Source organism: Hibiscus syriacus, unplaced genomic scaffold, assembly GCF_006381635.1.
Source record: "Hibiscus syriacus cultivar Baekdansim isolate YM2019G1 unplaced genomic scaffold, ASM638163v2 tig00003715_pilon, whole genome shotgun sequence".
Taxonomy (NCBI): domain Eukaryota; kingdom Viridiplantae; phylum Streptophyta; class Magnoliopsida; order Malvales; family Malvaceae; genus Hibiscus; species Hibiscus syriacus.
Genome location: NW_024061980.1, coordinates 1,825,026 through 1,839,670, shown reverse-complemented (window position 1 = coordinate 1,839,670; position 14,645 = coordinate 1,825,026). Strand labels below are relative to the sequence as shown.

The 14,645-nt window shown below is 33.5% G+C and overlaps 1 long non-coding RNA gene across 1 annotated transcript; it reads right to left on the bottom strand.

The window, feature by feature from the left end:
- Positions 1 to 9,159: 9,159 nt before the first annotated feature.
- LOC120180604 lies at positions 9,160 to 10,194 on the bottom strand. The gene is made up of 3 exons (XR_005521698.1): positions 10,046 to 10,194; positions 9,511 to 9,660; positions 9,160 to 9,373 (listed from the first exon to the last, which is right to left on the bottom strand). It is a non-coding gene; the product is annotated as an uncharacterized LOC120180604 (long non-coding RNA).
- Between the last annotated feature and the right edge of the window lie 4,451 nt (positions 10,195 to 14,645).

The following is a 14,645-nucleotide window of genomic DNA, read 5'->3' as shown; positions in this document are numbered from 1 at the left end:
AGTGTACCGATGCACCTGTCAATTATAAATCGATTTCACCCGAAAATTCCATAACTTTTCATTAAAATTTTTCATGTTTCATTCCCTTTTCTGTTCTTAACTCAAGTACATATACTTAAACTAATTTCTACTCATTCAATACATCCTTAACCTCAAAATTCCATCTTTCATATGGAAATCAATAATCATCCCAAATTTTCAAGATACTCTAAATCCAATTCTATCACTTCATATCTCTTAATTAAGTTGATGACAAGTCAAATTTAGTTTCAAATTCAACTTGTCAACTCTTTTCCAGAAATTCACTTAAAAACCCATTATTTTTAATCTTTCATAACGTCTTCATCTTTTGATTTTAAGATAACTTAAGCTTTCCTTAAGCTTAGTTATCATCTAATGATCAAAACCCAAACTTAAAATCAACAAACAATCAAGAAATCAGAAAACTCACCTTTGCATGGCTCTATCATATATGAAGAAGAAGAAGAAGATGAAGTGGAGAAAATATCTCCTTATCCTTATCCCCACATACCTATATATTATTTCCTTATCATTTCCAAGTCAAATGACCATTTTGCCCTTTAATTCCTTTAATAATTACTAAAAACTTTCAGGAAATATTTTCACATAACTTCTTGAACTATTCAACTATTTTATTTTAATCACCAAATTCTGAAATTTTACAATTTAGTCACTAACCCGGTATTGAGGATGTTACAATTATAATATAAAAGTCAAAGGAAAATATTTTACTATCTGAAGTCCAAACTTATCGATCAAGAGTCTAAAGTCTCGTTGATGTGTTGGTAAGTGGGTGTGATAGGTTTCATTAGTCCACCTATCATTAATACAATATAAGTGTATTATTTGTTAGTACTATTATAAAAAATAGATAAAAATTATTTTTTACCACTTAAGTAACGAAAATTCATATGAGACATGTGTTTTAAGGATCGGGCATAAAAATGACATTCGGATCCAGGCCCACAACAGCAACAACAATAAACACCTTCCAATGATATTTTTCGTCGGATCTACAGCTCTACAAAGCTGTCGGAACAAAAATGTCAAAACTGTCGACCCCCAACTTATATTTCTTGAGTCACTCAAATTTTACAAATGATTCAACCACATCAGATGCACCTTATTTCCGGATTTGTCTAGCATTAAAATCCCTCGATAACTCGTAGTATATGCGCATGAGCAAATTACTTCAAAAATTAATAAAATAATATAACTACTTAATTTCTAAATAAATAAATAAATTGAAATATTAATAAATATTCATAGATAAAAACATTTATATTTACATCCTTCACTTTATGCTCCACATTCTGGGGTAGGTTCGTAAAATTTTCATCCAAAAATTTAATTTTTATTTTTCCACCATCGCGTGCATCATCAAACATATCAATTATGAGTAATACATCACATACGCTTTTACGGGCGTCAACAACACCAGTAATGTAACATCCTCAATACTGGGTTAGTGACTAAATTGTAAAAATTCAGAATTTGATGACTAAAACAGAATGATTGAATAGTAATGTAATTTGGTATAGGGTTAAATTGCAAAGAAGAAAGAATAGAAAGATAGAATGGTCTTTTGCAAGGAAAAATAATTAAAGAATGGATTTATATATTAGCTCCACGTGGAAGAGAAGAAAGAAAAACAAGGTTCCAGAGTTCTCTTCTTCTCTTCTTTTCTCCCAAACGTGAAGAGGTCAAAACAAAGGTGAGATTTTTCATGAGCTAATTATTTGCTGAAATTTAAGTTTTTTTATCCTTAGATGCTAATTAAGCTTAAGGAAAGCTTAATTTGCTTTAAAACAACAAGATGAAGGGTGTAGGAAGAATTAAAGATAAGGAGTTCTTGAATGGAATTTTGAAAAAGAGTTTATATTTGAAATCAGAGGTTGAATTTGACTTGTCATCGACTTAATTAAGTCATAGGAAGTGTTAAAATTAGATTTAGAACATGTTGAAAATTGAGGGAGATTCTTAAAATCTATGTAGAGGATTGTATTTTTAAGTTTAAGAGGTATTGAATGAGTATTAATTAGTTTAAGTATGTATATGCCAGTTAAGGATATAAAAAGAGGGGAAATATGAAGTGTTGAAAAGATTATGAAGAGATTTTCGTGCTAAAATAACATTTCTGGGCTATGTGCATCGATGCACATTCAATGTGTATTGATACATCAAGGGTAAAAACCCAGAAATTGTTCAATGTGCATCGATACACATGAAGTGTATCGATGCACTTCTTTAAAATAAAAACATCGAATGTCATTAGTGTATCGATGCACAAGTAGTGCATCGATGCACCCCCTTAAAACACAAACATCGAATGAGATTTATGTACCGATGCATAGATTGTGCATCGATGCACCCGTCAAGGAATGCATCGATACATGGTGTAGTGCATCGATGCATACCTTCATTAAAAGATGAAAATATCTTTCTTTTTAGCCTAAGGAGTGATAGTTTAGAATGTAGTAATTATTATATTGATTAGTATCAATATATTACTATGTAGATATAGAACGTAATTTCGTTCCGGAACAAACAAATGACTAGGATCAAGTCAAAATAAGCAAGGCCAAGGTGAGTGCATATCCTAGATGAAATGGAATTGAGACAAGACTTGCGATAAGTCTATCTCTTATCATTGAATTTATAACTTTATATTCATGCACATGCATACATATATATGTGTTAACGTTATAGTGATTTCATGCATTTTTCATTCATGATTAACATGGTATTATATGAATGAATGCATTATCAGAGAATTCTTCCAGATATATGAAATAATGAAATTGATCATATAAAGTGACTTATGTTTTTACATGGACAATGATGAAAGAGATATGAAATGAGAAATGCATTTATAATTAAGCCCATGTTATTTAATATGAGAGCCATAGGTATAATTGGCATGCCAAGAGTCGAGGGATTATCAGTGGTCCTTCGGGACATAGTGGTTCTTCGGAACAATCAGTGGTCCTCTGGGACATAGTGGTCCTTCGGGATAAATATTCAGTGCCCCTTGAGGGAATTATACGAGCTGTGGTGACAGCATAGTGCACAGTCTCTATGTACTCACATACCTTTGTTCTCCATAATGTACATGGGCAATTCAAAGATAAGTTAAAGTGGAATTAGCATAAGAATATATGTTTTATATGTGCATGTTACCGTCATATATGTTATAGTGAAATAGATGCATACAAATAAAGATGTCATGATCAGATGGTAAGAATGCATATTCATGAATGCATTGTTATATATATATATATATATTATGGCTGACTAAGTCTATGACTTAGCGTGTAAGTGATTTACACGTAAGTACCAAGAATCAAGAGGAGCAGTAATAGATGCGGCAATGACAACATCACTATTAAAAGATCAGATCAGAAGTAATTGACAAAGTAGTTATTTTGATTGTGTATAGAGTGTTTGTATATAATAAGTGGTTAATTACGAATGTTCTGATCGATGTTGTATTTTGTGGTCTCTTTTATGTAAATTAATGTATTTGGTTTTAATGAAAGTTTAAAAATTTCCCTGTTTTTCTTTAAATGTCAAAATTTGAAAAGTCAATGTGACACCTCGGACTCATATTCGGGTCGGATATGGGTTAAGGGTGTTACATTTAATGGTATCAGAGCTACGGTTTAGTCGATTCTTGACATAAACTGAACTCTAGAGTGTCCTATAAAGTATACATGCCAACAAAATAGTGAACACTTCTGATATGATATAATAGTAAGTATGCTTTTTTGCTGATAGAATGAATGAGTATGTTTTTATAGATGTCCGGACATGGTAGCTCTAGAAGTGAAACGGGAGATTATAGGCCCGCTGATAGCAGTAATTCACCTACCTTGGCCAGGCAGAGTGAAGATCAGACACCCTCTGGAGTGCCTGTAAGTGATCAAGATGTGTTCTTCAGAACACTAGATGCAGTATTGGCGCATTTTCAACCTTCTGTTACTTCAACTCCAAGAATGGATGTTGCAAAGGAGTTGAAGGGTTTAGGAGACTAGAGTTTAGAGGTGAAGCCGAAGAAGGTCCTGTTGCTACGGAACTTTGGATTAATGATGTAAAAATCATGCTTGAGGGACTTCATTGTTCTGATCCAGAGAAGCTGGATGGAACAAGGATTTGGTGGACCAATATTACATTGAGAATGCCCGGTGATCAAGTAACTTGGTCTTTATTCTTAGAAGAGTTTAAGCATAAATATATCAGAGATCAGTTCATCCAACAAATGAAGCAGGAGTTCATGAATTTGAAGCAATGGAATCGTACAGTGTATGAGTACGAATGTGAATTCAACAAGTTGAGTCGTTTCGCTGCGGAGTTAATTCCTACAGAGAAGGATGTTTGCGATTGGTTTGTAGAGGGATTGTGTCATCGTCTAAAAGAGATGGTTATTGTGTTGAATTTATCTTCATTTCAAGAAGCGGTGAACCGTGATAAAGCTCTAGAAAGAGCTCAAAATAAGAGGTTTAGGGATTCCTGAGTTCAAACTTCGAAAATATTGGGTGCATCATCGAGTACTGCACCATCAAAAAGGGGCAGATATGTGAGTTCTCGACCCCAAGCGAGATCAGAGTCAATTGCATCTTCTGCAAGGGGATCAAATCAGATGAGTGGTCGACAGACACAGTCAGTGGGATCTGGAGCCGGGAGATCTAACCCGAGCCAAGTCAGACAATGTCCACATTGTGGAAGGAACCATTAGAGGATATGTAGAATGATTTCATGAGCCTATTTTAAATGTGGGGACACCGGACATTTTTTTCGGAATTGTTCCATGTTATAGGGTGAATCTGCTCATCAAGAGAGATCTGCATCGGCTACCCAGAGAGGAAGAGGTAGAGGTAGAGGTAGAGGTAGAGGAAGAAGTCAGTCATAATCCTCGACTCCACAAGAGATACGCTCCACAACTCGGGTGTATAATCTCAAGACTAGCAAGGATAAAGATGACCCATAAATAATAGCAGATATCTTCCAGTTTTATGACAAGAATATGTTTGTATTGATTGATTCGGTGTCTATATATTCTTACATTTACAGTAAGTTGGTGAAAGAATTGAATATTTCGTTAGAATCTACTAGCAGTGAGGTAATAGTAACTAATCCATTAGGACGTAGTGCTCGAGTCAATATGGTGTGTCGAGGGTGTCCCATACAGATTCAGGGAATTAAATTCCCTACTAATCTGATGGAATTACCTTTTGACGAATTTAAGTTGATACTGGGAATGGACTGGTTATTTCGTTATTACACTAATGTTGATTGTAGACTGAAAAGAGTAACGTTGAAAAGTTCATAAGATATAGAAGTTATTGTATTTAGTGAAGGATGGAACCCATTGGCTAATGTAATATCAGTGATGTCGGTAAAGAAGTTATTACTACAGGGATGTCAAGGGTTTATTGCAAGTGTGCTGGATGTGAGAGCAAAAGAGAAGGGGATTGAAGAAATTCCTATAGTCAGAGATTTTTCTGACGTTTTTCCTGTAGAGTTACCGGGTTTGCCTCCAGATAGAGAGGTAGAATTTCAGATTGAAGTAATGCCGGGAACTGCACCTATTGCCATGTCACCGTACCGAATTGCCCCAAAAGAGCTACAAGAATTAAAGATCTAATTACAAGAATTACTGGACAAAGGGTTTATCAGACCGAGTGTCTCACCATGGGGAGCTTCATTTTTGTTCGTCAAAAAGAAGAATGGATCCATGCGTCTTTGCATTGATTATAGGCAACTCAATAAAGTGACCATAAAAAATAAGTATCCCCTCTCCCAAATTGATGATTTGTTTGATCAGTTAAAGGGAACTTCAGTGTTTTCGAAGATTGATTTATGTTCTGGGTACCATCAATTGAAGATTCAAGATAAAGATATTCCAAAGACAACATTCAGAACGAGATATGGTCACTATGAGTTTATCGTAATGCCATTTGGAGTTATAAATGCTCTAGCTGTTTTCATGGATCTTATGAATCGAATATTTTAACCCTATTTGGATCGATTCGTTATGGTATTCATTGACGATATTTTAGTGTATTCGGAGTCGGAAGAAGAGCATAGTTCACATTTGAAGATCGTTCTACAAACTTTGAGATAAAATAAGATTTATGCTAAACTCTCCAAATGTGAATTTTGGTTGAAGAAAGTGGTGTTTATGGGACATGTAATTTCTGTAGAAGGGATTCGAGTAGATCCCCAAAAGATTAAAGTTATTTTAGAGTGGGAAGTTCCAAAGAATGTGTCAAAAGTTCGGAGTTTTCTAGGGTTAGCTAGCTATTACCGAAGGTTCATTAAAAACTTTTCGATAATAACATTACCCCTAACCAAGTTATTGAGGAAAGAGGTAAAATTTTCTTGGACTCCGAAGTGCCAAGAGAGTTTTGAAAAGTTAAAGAAGATTTTGACAGAAGCTCCAGTCTTGGTTCAACCCGAGTCTGGTAAGAACTTTGTAGTGTACAATGATGCATCTCATAACGGGTTGGGTTGCGTGTTAATGCAAGAAGGCAAAGTGTTGGCCTATGCTTCGAGGCAATTAAAACCACATGAGAAGAATTATCCAATGCATGATATGGAGATGGTAAGAATGCATGTTCATGAATGCATTGTTATATGTATATATATATATTTATATTATGCATCACTAAGTTTATGACTTAGTGTATAAATGATTTACACATAGGTACCAAGAATCAAGAGGAGTAGTAATAGAGAAGGCAAGGACAACATCACTACTAAAAGATCAGATCAGAAGTAATTGACAAAGTAGGTATTTTGGTTGTGTATAGAGTGTTGGCATGTAATAAATGGTTAATTACGAATGCTCTGATCAATGTTGTATTTCGTGGTCACTTTTATGTAAATTAATGTATTTGGTTTTAATGAAAGTTTAAAAATTTCCATATTTTTCTTTAAATGTCAAAATTTGAAAAGTCAGTATGACACATCGTACTCATATTCGGGTCGGATATGGGTTAAGGGTGTTACAAGTAATAGCTACTCCATCGATAGGCAGTCCTAGATGAAATGCATCATCTTACAGAGTAATAATTGCATCCCCACATGGTAAATGAAACGTGTGCGTCTCCGGTCTCCATCTTTCCACCAACGCATTTATAAGTAAAGGATGCAACTTCACACCATCACCAATTATACTACTGATACATCTGAAATCCACTAAATGTAAATAGTTAATAATATTCGCATCAGACAGTGTCGCGCGATTTATATGACACTCTAATACACGTTCATATCCCTACGAAATATAAATATTAAAAAATTATTTAAATACCAAAACAAATAAACTAAATAAATAAATAGTAAAAATATAAAATAATATTAATTAATTTACCTCATGATTTCGAATCTAATAATCGAATATGTGACTTCGATAATGTCTTAATAGACTCGCCCCCATTATGAAATATTTGAATCTTTGAAATGGATGGGTGCGGTGATAAATAGGAGTGTAGGAACATATTTATAACCTTTCTCGCACCTAGAAAATTATGGTTTTAAATGCAACTCGCGTCCTGCAAGATGCGAGTTACGTTGAAAACACGAGGAATTTATTCCTTTCTCAGTACATCGCGTTTTGCAAGACGCGAGATTACTACCAGCTTGTATCTTTTAAATTTCAAAATATATTATAATTATAATTATAATATTATTAATTATTAATTATATTTAATATTTTACACATAATTTTTTATTATTTCAAAATTTACAAAATATATTATAATTATTTTTTATAAAATATCTACTTTAATTACTATATTTATATATTATTGTATTCTAATTATTTATTATATTTAATATTTAATATTATTAATGATTTTTATTATTATATTTATTTATTATATTCATTTAATTTATACATTTCAAATTAGGTTGGTATGCAGAATTCGAAAGAATATCGTGCTTTGCAGGAACAAAGGTCTTTATAAATCTCGCGATATTTTAGATCATAAAGGCTACCTCGTGCTTCGCAGTGCGCATGATCATTTTATCCAATTGTTTTATTGGTTTACAAGAAATTACACCCACATCGAATGTATCTCGCATGTTGGAGGATACAAAGATTTAACACGCGATTTACAGAAAGTAAAATCGTTCGATTTGAACAATTTAAGGGTTGTTCTTCCAAATAATGTTTGAACCATATTTCTTTAAATAATTATTTATTTAGAATTTTTAATATAAAATTATCGATAAAGACAGAAGAATCATATGAGTTTGTCTTTTAAAACAAAAGCTGAAGGGAAAGGGGGTTCTGTTCTGTTGTGTACTTCTGTTTATGTACTTATCATTTTATTTTTAAATTATTAATTGTTTATGATTTGTAAGATCCGAAGAGTTGACTACGTAAGAAACGAATGGCTAAGGAATCTTGCAACGTGGTCCTTCAATAATGTACGGTAAGTTTACAATTGCAGCATGGTATTGGTGGTAATACATATAGACTTTTTTTTTTTAATACACATATTAAGTAAATTAAAACCTATATATTTATGTCAATAATTTTAATAGCACGCGGTTAAAAGTTATATATATATATATATATATATATTAGGTTGTAAGTTTAATCTTTAAGAATAAAATTTCTTTTCTCCCTTTTCCAAGGTAAGAATTATTTAAATTTTCACATATTTATTTAAATCTCAAAATCTAAAATTTTAACTTTAAATTTTAGATATGACACGTCTTTTCCCTCTCCGTTCAAATTGAATTACATCTATAGGTTATTTAATTATCAACAAAATCATAATATGTCACTGGATTTGAAAATTTTATGAATTAATTATTCAATTAATTGATTATTACAAAAATTATTTTATCATTAAAAATAAAATAAATATTATATTTTTAATTACAATCGTATCATTTTATTTATTAATTATAACAATCAATTCACTTAATTTATCGATTACTATAAACTTACAATCAAATCACTTGTTTTTACTTAAATTGTTAACGTTTATTATACACTCAATGATGAAACAGTCTATTTATAATAATTAATTAATTAAACAGCTTGTTTGTATTATAATAATTAATTAATTAATTAAAACTTCAGCTCATATGGCGGATATTCTTTTTGGGTGGGACTTGGAATAAATAACATCTCAAATGAGGGGAAGTAAACTCAGCTACAAAATTATAAGTGAAATGAAAAAGGTCAACACGACAAAAAAAAGATTGTATGGTGAAAACAAAATATTAAAAGTATACACCTTATTTCTACTCTTGTGAAGCAGATGCGGCTTCTTTCAAGTATGTACATCACTTTACCAAGCTTATTGCAAGCATCAAGGCAAAGCTGCATGGCCTGTATATAGCAAATATTCCGTGTGTTATTAGGTAAAATAAAGGGCCTGGATACATATGCTATAGCATTTTGATTTGCAGGAATCAGTAGCCCAAATTTTAAGCAAATCTTCATGAAAAATAGATCAAAACACATACCTCGTTAATATCTGGGGTTGATCATTCTCCTGTAAATGTTAGTTGAGTGACCTCATAACTAGAAGGCATACATGTAAGCACTAAGCTTCCATCTTGGTAGCTTTCCTCTTCACGAATAGGATCAATCACAAGGATTTTCCCTAGACAGGCCTAAAAACCGAAATTATGCATTAAACGCATGAGAAATGATTAAAGTTCTTCAAAATGGAACTCAAAAAGTACCCATTGTTCAAGGTTAGAATAGAAAGGAGAAGAAAACCATTCTATCATGGTTCTAGAGATTGGGATTTGAAGAATGGTAAAATGCCATGCAGAAAAGAACAAGCTTCTAAATATCAATGTGCCTTTTTGTTTTCCGGGTTGTAGCAATTTATCATCAATCCCACTTTAATTGTTCTCAAACACCAACTAAATCAAGTACATTGATAACTGATATACTTGCACTAGCTGTTAGTCGTATTATTTTACTAGTAGAGATAGTAATGGCTAAGTTCTTTGGACTTGAGGAGTATCAGATATGAGTGTGTGTCTGAACCTGACATGGTCTTCTTCTTCTTCTTCTCTCCCGCCCCCTAAACGTTCCATATTTAAAGGACTGTTTCTCATTCCCATGTTTAAGTGTCAGACATGCACTTCAAGGAAAATGAAGAGCTGAAATAACATAGGTAAGGGCAGTGCTCAAATTTATGCCTGCATAATGATCAATGATAAGATTCATATTAGACATATATTCTATGATATTTTCCTCATATTTGAATAACTAAAATTGCTTAAATCATGGATTTTGATTATATTTCGTATTTTGTGGATTAGGTTGAAGATTTGGATAAAACAAGTTCAAAATCTAATGATTAGTATGATCTTCACAAAATCCCCAAATTAAGGAAGAAAAATCGGAATTCAAGAAGTTGGCAAGACCAGAAGAGGTTTTCGCATAAGGCGTGGGCACAGCTTATTCACCCTGAGCTATCGCAGAAGAAGTCTTCAGTTAAGGCGTGGGCACGCCTTACCAGTCCGTACAACCCTAAATTAGAGTTATGAATTTACAAAAGAAAAAGAGTTAAATGACGGCTGGAAGACTTTTTTGAATTATTCTTATCTTTAGAAAAGGATGAGGGCATTTAAAACTCCTATTTTTGTGAGATTTTCTTCAAGGGAAACTTCCTTATCTAGAGTAGGAAAATCCTTATAAAAGGGGAGCTAGGGCATTAGTTTTACATCAAGTTTTCATTAAGTTTTTCTTTTGGTGTTCTTTCAATTATGAGTGGCTAAATACTTTTGTTCCAACTGGAGGATAATTGAAGTTATATTCTTCAAGGATTGTGAGATCTAAATAATTTTCATTGTTCTTTTACTTCTTTGCTATTTATATATCTTATGTTTTTATTAAGAATTATTGTCTTGATTGATTGTGCAAAGGGCTTGTTGTTCAATTATTAGGTTGATAAATTGCCATTTAGAACTTTAAATCCGTAATTGTTTAAACGTTCTAATATTAGTGGTAAAGTAACATAGTTGATTTTGATTATGTTATGAAGATATGTAACCTAGTCTAAATGAATCGAGCTTGTGTATTCGTTGGCTAGAATTGGTGGTCCCTCTAGTGGTTAATGCTGTTGGTGGATTAAATCTTAAGAGCTTGTCTAAGGTTGTTCATTAACAAGGGAAATAATCAAAGAGCTTCTCTTGATTATCGAGAAACTAAGGAGAGACAAGTTGTTAGAGCTTCTCAATAACCATAACCAATTTAGTGAAAAGTAGAAGATTTTATCATTGCACCTATGATCAATTTTCTGAACCAATTCTGAAATTATACCTTTAGTTAGATATTTTCTTAATATTAATCTTTCTAAATTCTTGGTTGATTTTAAATGTTTTTTCTTTTTGATTTCTTCTCGATTTTAAAACCCCTTTTATTTGCTTTAATTTTCATTAAAATAAGTATACCCAATCCCTGTGGATTCGACCTTGCTTACCGCTACTACAAATTTATATTTCTAAAAGCAAGTATTATTATTTGTTGGATTCAACACCCACTAAATTTTTGGCGCCGTTGCCGAGGATTGGTGTCATTTAGAAGTATTTTGATGCTCCGTTCTTCTCGTGTAGGTGAACTCCAATACGATCCTGAAATCGAGAAGACCGCTCGGAGGTTAAGAAAAGAAACTAACTAGCACAACAAACAAGCTTCTTCTTCTTCATCCCCTGAATCAGAATTTGCAGTCAACTTAGTTGATTCATCCAGCGATTCTGAAATAGAAGGAACAATGGCCAACGAAGAAAGAACTCTAAGAGAATTGGTTGCACCAAATGTGAATCAACAACCGCTCTGCATTGACTACCCAACTTTGGAGATAGATTTTGAATTAAAATCTGGTTTGATTCATTTGTTGCCTACTTTTCATGGGCTTGATAATGAAGATCCTCATAAGCATTTGAAGGAATTCCATGTGGTATGTTCAAGTATGAGACCGCAAGGAGTGACTGAAGAGCAGATAAAACTGTGTGTTTTTCCGTTCTTGCTAGCTGATAGAGCTAAAGATTGGTTCTTCTATTTACCCCTTGGTTCTATAACTACTTGGGCTGAGATGGTGAGGATGTTTCTTGATAAGCTTTTTCCTGCTTCAAGAGCCGCTGGTAATCGAAGGGAGATATATGGAATAAAACAAAATGATACTGAGACCCTTCACGAGTATTGGGAACGATTCAAACGACTGTGTGCCAGGTGCCCTCAACATGGGATTTCTGAGCAACTTCTCATCCAATATTTCTATGAAGGACTTCTACCCATGGAGAGGAAGATGATGGATGCAACTAGTGGAGGCTCCATAGTGAATAAGACTCCTCGCGATGCTAGGGAATTGATCTCCATCATGGCCGCTAATTCACAACAATTTGGCTTTAGGCTAGACACATCTTCAAGAAGAGTGAATGAGGTAGGTTCATCTTCCATTGAACATCAATTATCGCATCTCACCTCCCTTGTTCAACAACTAGTTGTAGGAAAAACGCAATAAGTGAAAGCTTGTGGGATATGTGCTGCAATCGGTCACCCAACTGACATGTGCCATACACTTCAAGATTATTCTCATGAGTACGCCAATGCAGTTGGAAGGTTTCCCGATCCTCCACAAAGGAAATATGATCCTTACTTAAATACCTATAATCCAGGATGGAGGGATCATCCTAACCTTAGCTATGGACCAAGACCATCGCAATTCCAGTGTTTTCCACATGAGCAGTCTTCTTCAAAGCCAAGTATGTCTCTAGAAGAAATTGTCAAATCATTTGCAACTAATACACAACAATTTCAGCAAGAGACAAGAACAAGCATACAAAATTTGGAGAATCAAATGAGTCAATTGGCATCCTCCATGAGTCGGTTAGAATCCCAAGGTAAGTTACCTTCACAAACCATTGTTAATCCAAAGGAGTTGAAGGAACCTAGTCCATTGGCACATGGGAGAGCCTTAGAGGAAGAAATTGAAAAGGAAGTTGTTGCTCCTCAGACTCAGAAAGACCAACCTAAAGGACTCAAAAGCAAAAAACCGAAGGAATTTTTCATAGAACATCATTTTCCCTCTAGATTCGCTAAGTACATAAATGAAGTAGAAGAGAAAGAAATTTTTGAGACATTTCGCAAGATTGAGGTAAATATTCTTTTACTTGATGCAATTGAACAAGTACCTCGATATGCTAAAGTTCTTAAAGAATTGTGCATCAACAAGAGAAAGCTCAAGGGTAATGAAAAGGTAAGTATGGGGGAGAATGTTTCAGCTGTCCTCCAGAAAAAACTACCCTCAAGTGCAAAGATCAAGTATGTTTACTATCCCTTGTAAACTCGATAATGTTAGGATTGAGAGAGCAATGTTAGATCTAGAAGCCTCAATAAATATCATGTCTCTTTCTATTTACTCATCTCTGAATGTTGGTCATTTGAAAGAAACAGGAGTGCTTATTCAACTTGCTGATAGATCTAATGTATATCGTGAGGGAGTTTTAGAGGATGTTTTGATGCAAGTTAATGAATTGGTTTTTCTTGCAGATTTTTATGTGCTTGATATGCAAGAAGATGATTCTTCTAAATCAACATCAATTTTGTAAAGAAGGTCATTTTTGAAAACAGTTAGGATAAAAATTGATGTAAATGATGGTACACTTACCATGGAATTTGATGGTGAAATGATTAAATTCAATATTTATGATGTCGTGAGATGTCCTAGTGATGTGTCATCTGTTTTTGTCATGGATGTTATTGACCCTTTAGCACAGGAAACTTTTGATCAAAATGATGATGACAAGTTGAAAGATACACTCAACATGAATTTCACTTCTAAAGGATTGCAGGGAATCATGAAAGAGTGTGTTGGATCCTGATTTGCAAGATACAATCCAGGAACTAGAATCACTCAAACCCATGAGGTATGATATATCTTATATTGAGTCACCTCTTTCTCACACCAAGCTTCTTTATTCTCTTGTGCATGGACCAAAATTGGAAACGAAACCTTTGCCAAATCATCTGAAGCATGTATATTTAGGAGAAGATGAAAATATTTCGATGATCATTCCCAACAAACTCTCTCGCTTAGAAGAAGAAAAGTTGATTCGAATGCTTAGAGGGTACAAGGAAGCTATTGGGTGGAGGAAAAATTTCTCTATCGATGAAATACAAAGTTTGGATACATGTCAAATATTTAAGGTCAATGATCATCGTTTGAAACCTTTTTATGAAGGTTCTCAGGTGCATACCGTTGGTCAAACCATTTTGGAGTACCCAACGTAGGATGATTGAGAAGCTACAACGTCTAGCCAAAGACGTTAAAGAAAGATGCTCTTGGGAGGCAACCCAATTTCTCCTTTTTCAATTTCTATTTTCGTTCTTTTTATTTTTATTTTATTTTTATTTTTATTTTTTTCTTGATTTTTCGGAGTACAATTAATCTCGTTTTCCTCTTTAGGTCAGAGGATGAATTTTTGTAACTCGTGGAAACGCCTTACAAAAGCAGAATTATTCCTAAAGTCTCTCACTATCCAGAAGATGTTTTTGTATAAGACGTACCCACGTTTAAACTCAATACCACTTCTGGTTCAAGAAACAAGATTCAAAGAAACTTTTTAAATATAAATGTGCC